This window comes from Vulpes vulpes, chromosome 14, assembly GCF_048418805.1.
Source record: "Vulpes vulpes isolate BD-2025 chromosome 14, VulVul3, whole genome shotgun sequence".
Taxonomy (NCBI): Eukaryota; Metazoa; Chordata; class Mammalia; order Carnivora; family Canidae; genus Vulpes; species Vulpes vulpes.
The window spans coordinates 69231532-69244792 of NC_132793.1; positions in this window are offsets into that span (position 1 = coordinate 69231532).

The following is a 13261-nucleotide window of genomic DNA, read 5'->3' on the forward strand; positions in this document are numbered from 1 at the left end:
GTATTGTTTTCTTTTAGTTAGAATGTCTTTTTATCAATTTATCTATATGGGTTTTTAATATATTTGCCACTATGATAAATATATAAACTACGTGCTATTTATCTATCCTCACCAAAATTGATTTCCGAACTAGATCCTCCTATTTGTCCAGACATTTTTGATAAGAAAATGAGGTTGATTTCAGACTAGAGTTGCTAAATCTTAATGCAACACATTTGGAGATGACTGGATAGGATATATGACGTAGTTTGGCTACAACACTAACTTTGCACTGATTTCCAGGGTGGATCAAATTAGTCTGGCTGGGGAAGTGTGGCTTTTCACCCTCTTCATTTGTCTTTGCTTCAACTGAAATTTGACTTTCAGCATAAAGCATCCAGTGCTCTTCTTCTGGGACTGAGGAAAAACCCAAACAAGGAATCTGGGGAAGAATCTGAATCTAGAGCTTTATAGCAAGAAGCTGTTTGTCATATAGCAGGTTCGTGAGTGCAACTGAGGAGAACGGAGGAGACACCTAGCCCTCTCCTTCCAAAAGAAAATCAAACCCTCCTTCTCCTTCCAGGCAGAACAGACCTCAAGGCATTTTTTTTTGGAAGAGTGGTAATTATTATCTATAAGTAATTCAACACAAGAATACGATAGTGTTAGAATGGAAGTAAAAGAACTTACTAAAAGAAGAATCTTACCAAATCGGAGAATGTTTCAGAGTGGCAGCATTTCTGCTACAGCTATAATATATTTCCCCACGTTAAAAATGCATTTAATAGCTTATATGGACTGAAGGGAAAAGTTAGCATTTTTTTCTTTTATTCTATTTGCCCAAAAAAGCATAACTGAATATTCTATTGTTGCAACATATTGTGATCTTTCTTGAGACATTTTCCAATTAATGGTATTGCTTCCTTAGGTGTGAGCTCCACAATTTAAATAAGAGCCTAAATTCAAAGATATATTTCATGCTGTGTCACTTTATCAGAAGAGCAATCTGCCATTTTTTTGACAGCCAGTGACTTGTGGCTGAATCAGTGATACCTTTAAAAAGAACTCATTATCAGTGTAGTGAACAAAATGTGCATTTTAAAATAGCGCAGATTTTAATTTTCAATGTCAGTGATTTTTGCCTGCATGGGTGTGATGTGTTAGGGATCAGCTGAAGCATTTTCAAATATTTGCTATTTCAGGAGATTAGCAAAGTTAGGTAGGCAAGGATCACCTCCATTCTTCTTGGGTAAATCAGCTGTTTTTTCTTACGAATAGTGCTACTTTGAAGAAAGATTAAGAAAAAAGATGACATGTTTCTATGACTGAGAAGTCATCTTTTGAGGAACAAGGGGTCATTAGTAGTCATGAAGGTATCTTTTATAAACATCATCAACAGACTTCAGTTAAGAATTAAAGAGGAATGAAATATGGACTATGCAGTATGGTCTTGATTAATTCTAAAAAGTTCTTCATAGTTCTGTGACATTGAAGTCATATTCACATCCTGTGAGAAGTCAGCAAATGGAAAAAACAAAACAAAACAAAACCAGAATGGGAAGAGGTTAGAAGAACAGCATCCTGCCAGCTGACCTAAGGACATTTTTAGACAAACAATTCTAATCACTGACGGCCTGTGGCATATTATTTACACATCTCTAGTGTTGGTTATTGTATGGATGCCTCAAATTATTTCAGCTATGGAAAGGTGAAATTCTGATGGTGTCACATTGAAACCTCATTTGAGAGAATCCCACATTCCACAATGACTAATGACTGAAAATTCAGGCTTGATGGGGGAAGGGAGAGAAGTGGAAACATAATAAAATAGCAGTGGACTTAGAATACTTGTTATTTTTCAGAAGGACATTTTGAAACTGATCACTTATATTTAAGCCCATAGAGGTATAGTTAAGTCACTGTTACAGGATTTCATGTCATCCATCTGGCCAAAGACTATTTATAAACCTCTAATATCTCCATTAGAATGTGTTCTCACTCACAGCGAGTTGAAAAGGTTTTGGAAATACGGGGAGAGATTTTATGTTAAGACTCCATCTTCTTATAGAATATGCAAAATTAAAAAAAAATGAGGTGAATCTATTTTCTCTGTCATTTCCCACCAAAATGCTTTTTCCTGGTATTGGTCTATGTCAACATTGGCTATTTTGGTGGTGGGAGGCAGTGCTGGTTTATCTAACAGGCTTTGGAGTCATAGTGGTTAGTGTTGAAAATTCAACTTCTCTGCTTGGTTGGAATCTATTAAAAGTTAAGCCTGTGTATTTATAAATAAGGTCAGGAACCTAGGCAGCATTCTCAACCTCTCTGCTCGTACACTTTTCCAGTCCACTTGGTTATCAAACCCTGGACATCTAATCTCTTAAGTATTTCCCAATCATCACCTTCCCACCAAACATACTGTCACAGCGTCTGCTACTGCCATAGACCTTTATCACTGCTTGCTTCGGCTTCTGAGAGAAGGTCTTTGGACTCCTTATCTCCTGCTTTATTGTAATTCTTTCTACACTCTACCGAAAAACACACTATCTTAAAATGCAAATCTAAGCTTGTTATACCATATATTAGGATACTTCAGTAGCTTTCTTTAACTTCCAGAGTAAGTTTAAACACACAAAATTGTATACAAGACTCCTCCTTTTCTCTCCTACTGTACTCTAGAATGGTCCTCCTGCTGACCTCTTCCCTCTATCCTGAGCCACATGTGTGCATGCAGACACAGATCACTCTAACTCTTACTGGTCCTATGTAACTGAAATGGAATTTCCTTTGGGAAATTTTCCTTACTCAACATAAAGAATTTTGTTTGCCTTCTTCATGTCTCAATAGCACAAGTCCACACCTCTTTCTGAGCCCCTAGACTCTATTATTAGTGTTAGTTTTCAGGAATGATTTTATCATCGGAGTGTAACTTCTTTGAGGCAATGCTTGTGTCTTACATAGACAATTTTAGATTCCTAGCAAAGTGTCAGGCAACATCATTAATAAGCTATAAAAGTTTGTTCTAAGGATGAATGTGTAAGTTTTAAGTGTTACTAATTCTAGGGACATTTGTATTTTGAAAAAGATGAAACACTTACATTAAGGAAATGAGTCTCAAATTGTGGAATTTCAGGCTAAGGCCAACTGATGAATGAGGTGTGTGTTTGTATACAAGTGCTAGGCTGTGCTAGTGTGTGTGATAAGGATGCAGGAGGAATAAGAGGAGGTAGGGATGGAGACAATAGGAATGTCTCAAAATGCTTTGAATAAATTGGGTAGTTGGCTATTCCATCAGTTAGGTATATGGCTAATATAATTTGATTATTAGTCATAGTGATTTAAACACATTATAGCTTATTTTTCTCTTGTGGTGAGTAGTCTGAAGGTTGGTATTTGCTGGATCAGTGGCTCAAAAATGTCAACCAGAGGTCTGTGATTCTCTTATACTTTTCCTTATGGTCCCCAAATGGCTATCAGAATTCTAGTCACCAAGGTCACATTCCAGGTGGGAAGATCACATTCCAGTGGAAACAGGAGAAAATGTGGAAGGGCAGAAAGGAGATTGCCAAGGGAAAATGTAGGTGAAGACTTATCACATCACTTCAGGGTGCTGTGTGGAACCACTCAATTAAATAACTTCATTATACTTCTTACTAAGTTTAAGGATGAACTTATTGGCCCTTTTGGAAACACAGTAAATATAAGCATATAAATTGTGTTTTAGGTATAGTTTAACTTATTGATCTGTAGAATTGTGCATCATTTTATTCTATTCACTCAACCCTACCCATAAAACCCTCAACTTTCCAGTATTATTTACCCAAAGTTACTAATTAAGTACTTGCTCTGTGTTAGGCACTGTACTTATCTCTGAGGCTGTAGAATATAAGAAATAAGAAAAGATAAGAGACCAGGACAACCTTTTTGCTCTTCAGAAGCTCATTACTTAGTGGAAGAAACAAAGATATAAACAGGTAATTCTTATAGTACGTGACACATTCTATGAGTGAGACAAGCCTTAGGAGTTTGGGGCAGGTAGCATCCAGACCCAATCCAGTCTGGGCAGAGGACAAAAGATAAGAAGGCCTCCATGAAAGAACTGATAACTCATCTATTTTCTTTTTCTCTCTTTCTCTCTTTCTTTCTTTTTCAAGAGTTGAGGAAGCATGACAATAGTTCCATGCAGATTAAAACACAGATGTTCAGGGACACCTTGGTGCCTCAGTCTGTTAAGCATCCAACCTTTGGTTTCAGCTCAGGTTGTGATCTCAGGGCTTGAGATCAAAGCTTGTAACAGCTTCCATGTTCAGCAGGGAGTCTACTTGAGGATTCACTCTACCTTTCCCTTTGTCCCCATGCCCCTGTTCACTCTGTCTCTTTCAATTATTTTTTTAAAGATTTTACTTATTTATTTATTCATTCACACACACACACACACACACACACACACACACACACACACACAGGCAGAAATATAGGCAGAGGGAGAAGCAGGCTCCATGCAAGGAGCCCGATGTGGGATCACGCCCTGAGCTGAAGGCAGATGCTTAACCGCTGAGCCACCCAGGCGTCCTTGTCTCTCTCAATTAAATAAATAAATATTTAAAAGAAAAACAGATGTTCAAATACAGGGAGATGTGGGTTTATGGTATACTATAGGATTAGTAAGCTCTGGATATACTTTTAAGGATTACATTTATATACTTGTATAAATCATTAAATTATGAAATATCATTCTTGCAATATAATTTCTTTTTCAAAACTGTTAACTCCTAGAGCAGAGAGCCACAAAATTCCCTGAAGATGTGGATGCTGATGATCACCTTGACTCACTCACCATGTGGCTATTATCTGAATACCACAAAGAACGTATAGAAGTGTGATGAGTTTAGGGTAAAATATATGCTGGAGACATCTGCAGAATAGCTCAATGGAAAGAGAAAGTAGGCAGCATGATAAACAATCTCGGAGCTTAAAAGTAAGGTCTGGGATAAAAATATCGATGTGAATTCCTTCATTCATTCTGCAAATATTTATTGATCACATAATGCTAGATGTTGGAAATACAATGATAAATAAGAAGAAAATGCTCTACTTTTAAGAAGTTTCCATTTTGGTCACAGAGAAGTAAAGGTTTTAAAGTGACTATGGGTGGCGTTTAGCACTAGGAAGTTAGATTGCTTCCAAACTGCAGAGAAAGTATGTCAAGCAAGAAGGGATGACTCATCATGACATCTGAAGCATACTTAAAGGAGAATGATGGTAGGAAAATATGGATTCAAAACAGAAATTGAAAAGCAGCATCTGAAAAGGCCTAAAGAAAATCAGATAAGAGTGGTACCACAGTACTCAAGAAAAGTGAGAGTTTGACAATGGGAGTCAAAGGTCTCTCTAGTTAAAGTAAGGGCCAGGAAGCTCCAGACTGAAGGTGCCCAATGGACTGAGGAATTAGGAAGTTGTTAGTGGTCTGGACAAGACAAGATTCAATGAATTGACAAGAGGCAGAAACATTTCAGTTTGAGGAGTAAATGGGAGGTGGAGAAGAAATAATTTGTGTCTCCTACTCCTGTTATGAAGTGTAGCTATGGTGAGAAGGAGACAACTAGGGGAATGGAGACTTGAGAGAGGCCTCCTCATAAACACTGGACTAAAAACTTCAATAGACAGGATGTGTTTAAATGTAGGAAGGGATAATTTAAGGAACACCGTTCTCAAGGAATTCAGAGAAAAGAGGATCTGGAGGGAGGGTGAGAGAAATTAGCTTGTAGTTGGGTACTTCTCCTGAAATTAGAGAGAACATCAAGTTCCAGGATTTGGGTATAAGTGTGTCTAGGGGAGGTGAGACAGTACCTAGCCAATGGCCTGTATCTCTCTGTGAAGGGGACCTAAGAGTCTTTGAGAAATCAGACATGATTGGGATCCCTGGGTGGGGCAGCGGTTTGGCGCCTGCCTTTGGCCCAGGGCTCGATCCTGGAGATCTAGGATCGAGTCCCACATTGGGCTCCCGGTGCATGGAGCCTGCTGCTTCTCCCTCTGCCTGTGTCTCTGCCTCTCTCTCTCTCTCTCTCTCTCTGTGTGACTATCATAAATAAATAAAAAAGAAGAAATCAGACATGAGATCTTCAGGAGAATGGTTTAAAATTCTGTCATAGAGAGTTGGAGATAGTTGCCTAAAGTCCATCAAAGGAATGCCAGATATCTTGAGATCCTGTCTCAAATTAAGGATTATGATAATTTTCTTGGTACCAGCTCCCATTACTGTGTGAATCTTCTCCAAAGTAGCCAAGAATTTAGGTTTAGAAGCTGAGGAAGGCCATAGTTAAATATATTGTTCTGGGGCTGAGGCCAGGTTGGCTGGGAGAATAAGGGGTAAGGAATTTGAGGATATTAGCCCCTTCCCCTCAATAAAAAGGTCCAAGTCAGGGCCTCTTAGATTTTTCTTCCTTAAAAGTTTGCACTGTCTTCTGTAGCTTCCACACACTGATGTGCCGAGGTAAAGTTCTTAGCCCTCCACAGGCTGGCCATGGCCAGAATGGGCAGAGGTCTAGGCTTGTTCTCTCTTGTGGCATAAGCACAAGGGCCTGGAACATCTGCATAAGCAGCCTGGAACATCTATTATATTAAGATAAAATGCCAAATTTAATTAAAATATCAAAATAAAACTGTTATCTTTTTTAAAGATTTTATTTATTTATTCATGAGAGACAGAGAGAGGCAGAGACACAGGCAGAGGGAGAAGCAGGCTCCATGCAGGAGCCTGATGAGGGACTTAATCCCTGGATTTTGGGATCACTACCTGAACTGAAGGCAGACGCTTAACCACTGAGCCATCCAGATGCCCCAACTGTTATATTTTTCTATTATGTTATGCAAATTGTTGGGAAGTACTGATTTAGGCAATTTATGAGGTCTCTGCGGGTTAGAGATTGCAGTGATGCCCCAGAAAGCTCTGACTTAGAGGAAATAGATGTTAGAAACACAAGAGTAAGGGGAAAGACAGTCATTGGGAAAGGATGCTACGACCAAAGAGGAGATAGAGATAAAGATTTTAGAGACTTGGCTTAAGTGTAATTAGCTGGACTAGAGTGGAGGAGGGGGCAAAGATCAGGTTTGGGTAAGATTTTCCCCAGAGACATATAATCTCACCTGGGATAAGGGCAGTCAACACCCCAACACCTCTCTCTTTATTCCCTCTCATCCTTCCCTTTTGTTCTGGTAAGATTTAACCAGGGATTTCATTCTAAGGATTCGGGGTGGGGGTGGGGGGATAGAAACTGAAAGATTATCTAGGGTAGCTCTTGGGATCAGAGCTAATCTCTCACTTTTTCATTTGAACAAGTGGTTCCATGCCTAAAAACAAGTTTGAAGGCTACGTATCAAAAGAGTAGGTCAACTAAATACCCTTCAGGGAACTCTATGTATATTCTAGTTATTTCAACTGAGACTAAAGCTGTTGTAAATTTTGTTATCAAAACATTTTTTTTTCTAATTTAAATTCCTTTTTCCCCACCTCATAAACCACAAGGGTATAAATCTTATTTTAAGATCTGACTTTTCAGAGCATCTTTGTTGTGGGTGATACCATTGACTTTTAACGTCTACAGCTTTTCTATATGATTTTCCTGTGCAAAATAACTCACATCAGCTAAGTAGAATTTGTTCATTGGAAACTATCCTGAAATGATGCTTTCTTTCACAGATATTTTTAATGCAATTCCAAGTCCACACTATGCTCCATAAACGCTTTTAATACAGGTGAGGCTGTTTGTGATTCTGTGTTTGGTCACAGTGTTAGGTTCTACTCATGTGGCCTCCACCTTTCACTTCAAAGACATAACTTGAAAGGATATTTGTATATAAAAGATTTTTGTTTCTATGTTAACTTCCAGGGAAGCCTCAGTTGGAAATTAAGTGCTGTTCTTACACCATTAAACCAGAGGAGAGTTCCTTATTTCCCTCTTTTCCTGCTCTTTAATTTTCTTATCTTCCTTCCTTCCTTCCTTACTTCCTTCCTTCCTTCCTTCCTTCCTTCCTTCCTTCCTTCCTTCCCCCTTCTTTCCTTTCCTCTCCTTTGTTGTAACTTGAGCTAATTTCATTAAAGACTCTTTTTTGAGGAATTGTGTCTTTAGTTACATAGCAAAGGGCTAGGTTCTAGACTATGACTAGTGTTATCCAAAATTCAAAAGCTATTACCTAAAAACATTATTTCAGAAAAATTAGCATTTTATGAAAGGCTACATTTTGTAGTTCCAGCAGGAGCAATGTGGTATAATGTGTCACTAAATTGCCAGTAAAAGAGAATTTTCAGATTATATAATTCTTCAGTGTATATGCAAATATGTGTAGTTTTATTGCTTGCTGTTTCCACAAATTGCAGTCATTCAGAATGAAATGTAATAGGCTTCTTTAAAGGATTTCTGGGAATGATTTTCAAATCCGTATTTATGAAGGATGAACTATTCAAACCCAAACATGGGAGAGATAACTTGGAAATCTGTTTATAGATATTTGGATTGAACTTCCACAACAGGAGAGAAAGTTAATTTATTCAAATTGTGCTCATGTTTAAGATAAGGGAGGGGAAAGCGTTTTCTGCTATTAGATCTAGTGTTAAAGTGCAACCACAAGAGGAGAAATACTTTCAGAATGCTCTATGAAAGTAGAAAAAATGAAATGAAAATCTAAATGTGTGATGAAAAGTGAACTGTCTCTCAAGGGCAGAATTTTCAAAGGGGACTTAACCTAAAATCTCTTTAGATGTTCAATCTGCAGTATGAACATTTAATCTTTTTTGCTCAGCTTTGAAATTGTACCCATTTAAATCTGCCTTGTGCCATTTCAGAAAGGTCCATACATTTGAGAAGGTGTCTCAGTCATTTTTCAAATTAATGCCAAAGGCAGGAGATGAGGTCTTTGAATTTATCACACTGGGACAAAATCAGAAGGTCTGGAGGTTGTAATTTTAGAGACAAGGAAATGCATAAGCACCAAACAATCCCTATATCTTGCTTATGGGTTGTTTGAAAGAGATAATTTAGCTTATGCTATTATTCTAGAGAACTTGAAATGACTGTTATGTATATAATTTGAAATGACTTAATTCAGATTCTTATATATTGAAACGATAAAAGATTCTCTCCCTGTTTTGTTCAGAGGTGTGAATTTTCAGAACTATTCTTAATAATCTTGTGATATGCTTGGATTTTTCCCAAAGCATAAAGGATAGAGCAAGAATGTCCAAGGAGGAGGAAAGGTGAGAATTAAAGTAGCACATTCCCTATCAAGTAAATGTCCCTATCAAGACACCTATGTGGAAACTATTTCTTATTAGCCTTCTAAAATAGCTTAGAATTGTCTTTGTTTTACAATATAGTGACCCATACTTCTACTTTGTCTTGGAAGTATTACTTTTGGTATAGAAAATTAAATACACACGAAAGCCTTCAACACAGAGGGATATTTAAAAAGTATTATTTTTAAAAGTGGACTTCTTTCTTTGCTAAAATGAATAAGTTTATGAGCCAATAAGCTATTAAACAAGATGTCTGTGTGATTCTTTTCTGAAGTAATAATGGTGCCTGATGGAGGGTATTGTTTGAGACCTGTTTTAACAAGCCACCAATTACCTCATTTTTCCAGGTTTTATTCACCATATTCAGGGCTATATTCACTATTTACTTTTGAAGTAAAATAGTTTTATTCATTAATTTAATTAATTCATTCAGGTATTTGCTGATTGTGTAAATATTCAGGAATTTGCTCATCTATTCATTAAGCTAAATCAAAAGAATATTGACCAACTATTTAAAATAACAAAGTTCTGAGTGCGGGGGTGGTGATATTCATTAATGACTAGCACATGACTCTCTTGAATCACTTGCAGTACTCCAGAAGGTATAGTATGTGTTTAGAAATAACTATAGTGCAAAAAATAAAATAGTGCTTGAGAAGAAGAGGAAGCCATTATTTAAGGTAGTTCCAAAAAAAAAAGGATGAAATTAGCTGCATACTGGTTTGGTATTTCATTCCCATTAATTTCTCCATCTTGCAACCAAGAATCATTTCAAATGGATTATTTCAGGTGAAAAAGGTAAAAGATGTACATTTGGAACCTGCTTAAAAGAGATTTTGTTTATCTAGCATTTTCTGAATAATTCTGGACCTCAGGCACCTTTATCTGGTATTGAAACCCAGATATTTGCCTGCCTTCTTTCAAAAGCCAGCTTCCTCTGCTGTGTGGTAGAGGAGGGGAGGGGAAGACATTCAGTCTAGCAGGCTCTCTTAAGTCCTCTGTAGGATCATGCATGTCTTCCCAGCTGCTTCTAGAAGCCTTCTCAGGTTACCACCCAGGCTGAGAAAATCTGCAACTTTTATTCCATTGCACGTATGAAGCCATTTAAGAACAGAATTATAAAGTAGGATGGGAAATATTTAAAACTTGATAAATAGGATTTTCCCTCAGAGTACCAGAGAGAAGGTACTTAAGTCAGGCTACTCCCTAGATGATCTCTTGAGAGTTTCCCAACTTCTACTAGATCCTACTTCCCTGAGATTCTTGCCTACTCTCTAGCATCTTCTTTAGTTATCTGTGATAATCCCAACCACCTCTCTCATTAATTGTCATCCCATTTGCAGAAATATGCTAACACTCTAAATCCAGCTCCTTCTCTTGGCATTTGTTCAGTCTGAGGTCTTCATCTGCAGAAAAGCTTCTAGAGTCTTTAGGATGATCCAAAACATAATTGAAACCTAAGCCCTATTGTTGTCTCTGGTTTTTTTTTTTTTTTTTTTTTTTTACTCTTTGGGCAATTGAACCAATGTGAATGGCAGATACATTTATTAAAATATAACATGTTAAGGGCAAACAAATGAACTTCTCCCAAAGACAAATATTAATTTTCAGGAACAGTGAAGTCCAAATAAACATGAGAGATGATATGTTTCCTTAATAAACAAATTTAATTTCCTTTCCCACAGAGTCAGTGTATCTATTCATTGAGTTATCAACCATAGTAAAACTTAAAGGCTTATAAAAGCAGCTGTTTATTTAGCTTATTATTCTCTGCATTGTTGATTTGGGCTGGGGTCATATGATCACTTTGCTCCTGATTGTAGATCATTTTGTCTTACTCTTGTATCTGCTGTCGGCTGGTAACTCAACTGGGGCTCAGGTCACGATGGCCTCATTCACATGTCAGATGGCTGGCTGATTGTTAGCTGGGATGACAGGACTGCCTGGGCTCCACATCTCTCATCATCTAGAACATCTACTCACATCACTCAGTACATCTGCTCACAACATCCACGTGCCTGCTCAGATCATACATACAACTTGCTTACATCATGCGGTACACTTGCTCCCATCATCCACACACCTGCTCATGTTATTCACACACATGCTTACCTACATACCTGTTCACATCATGCAGCACACTTGCTCATATTATTCAACAGACTTAGGGCTTATTCACATGTAAGCAGAAGGGTTCCCACGGCAACAAGAAGGCAAGTCCCCAAGTGCCAAGCACTTTCAATCCTCTACTGTGTCACATTTGCTAAAGTACCACAGAGCCATGTGCAGGTCACAGGACCATTCTAGATTTAAGGGATAGAGAACTGCATTTCACCCACTGATAATAGGATCTACAAAGTTAGGTAGCAAAGCTTTGGATGAGGGAGGGGAAGCATTTACGGCCATTTAAAAAATCCTTAAGGGCTATTTCTAGGCAGAATAAAAATTGACTTTTCTTGCTTAAAGCCTAACAAAATAAGAAAGGAACTACATTACACTGCAATGGCAGGTTGTGTGTTGCTTACTTTTCTGCAAACCTCCCTCTAACCATGAAACAGGGCGGAGGTTCAAGGGAAGTGAAGAGTTACTTAATTTTTCCAACTGTCATTGGTATTGACAGAGACTGCTCCAGTCACAGTATAATTGGAAGACCAAATAAAACAGTTTGATTTTGTCATGCCTTGAAAAGTGGAGGTAGTGTACAGGAGAGTTGAAATTTACTGTTTAGCCACGTAAAACCACCACTTGATTGCTGCTGCTGCAGCTTATCCAATTTTTAGCTTGTTAAAAAATATCTAGAGAAGTCATAGACCTTGAGGCAAATAGATATATCTGAAAAATAGAAAGCTGACATGGTTGAAAGATTTCAAAAAACCCCTTGGGTTGAGAAGTTATCCTCTAAAGTACCTATTACAAGGCAAATGTATTTCTAGAGAGTGAGGACTTAAGAAATAAAATATATAAATAACAAACAAACCAGTGCCGACAAATTTTACGAAGGAGGTGGAAGGAAAACATGATGACATGTGACACCGAAGTGTCCTAAGAAGTCAAGAGGTAGCCTAGAGGTCCTGGGTACAAAACAGATTTCTGGGAATCTGTTGATTCAGGGAATGACGCTGAAAAGATACATCATTTACTTCAAATTGTGCCTAGCAACCGTGTGCACTCATTTGATCAAATCCTGCATGCCCACTTTCTCCTCACTTGGTATTTAAGTTTTACCCTGAGGAAATAATTTGTGACAATAATGGAGTAAAAAAAAAATGTTGCTAAACTGCCTCTAAATATGTGAGTTTCACTAATAGCACATTTTTACCATGTTTTTTTTCTTTTAAATAGTAGAATTTACTGTGTTTGTCTCTCACATATTTTTTAAAGGAAAATTTGGTAGAAACACTAATGTGACATACTCTTATTGACAAATCATCTAATAAAACTTCTCAGTAACAACCAGGGAAGGATGGCCTGAATCTGTACTTTGTGTGTTTGTATTTCCTCCAGTCTTGTCGTTACATTAAAAATAAGAGAACATTTATTAGGTGACTACAGCTAGAAAATGTATACATTGAGAAAATGAGGTTTGTGGCTGATATTCTTGCAGTTTATAATCTACCTGAGTTCACACAGCATACCCCACAGGTGTCTGACCACGTAGAGAACCAGAAAATTGAACAAATGAATTAAGTGTATCCTGTGTGCATATTTAGACCTCGTGGGATGGTCTTTCTGGAAGAGGGAAGAGTCTTAGAAGACATGGTATTTCACAAAGTCTTTCTGTGAAAGAAAAGCAAGAGCTTGGTTGTCTGACAGAACTTTAGGTTCTTTCCTCCTCTGATTTTGTTGGTTTGAAAGTACTTTTCATCTTATTCTTCTAGCATAATTTTTTCCCCCAGTTTTACTGAGATATGATTGGCATATTACTGTGTGTTCGTTTCAGGTAACACAATGCTTTGCTATAAGTAGATACTATGAAATGATTACCACAGT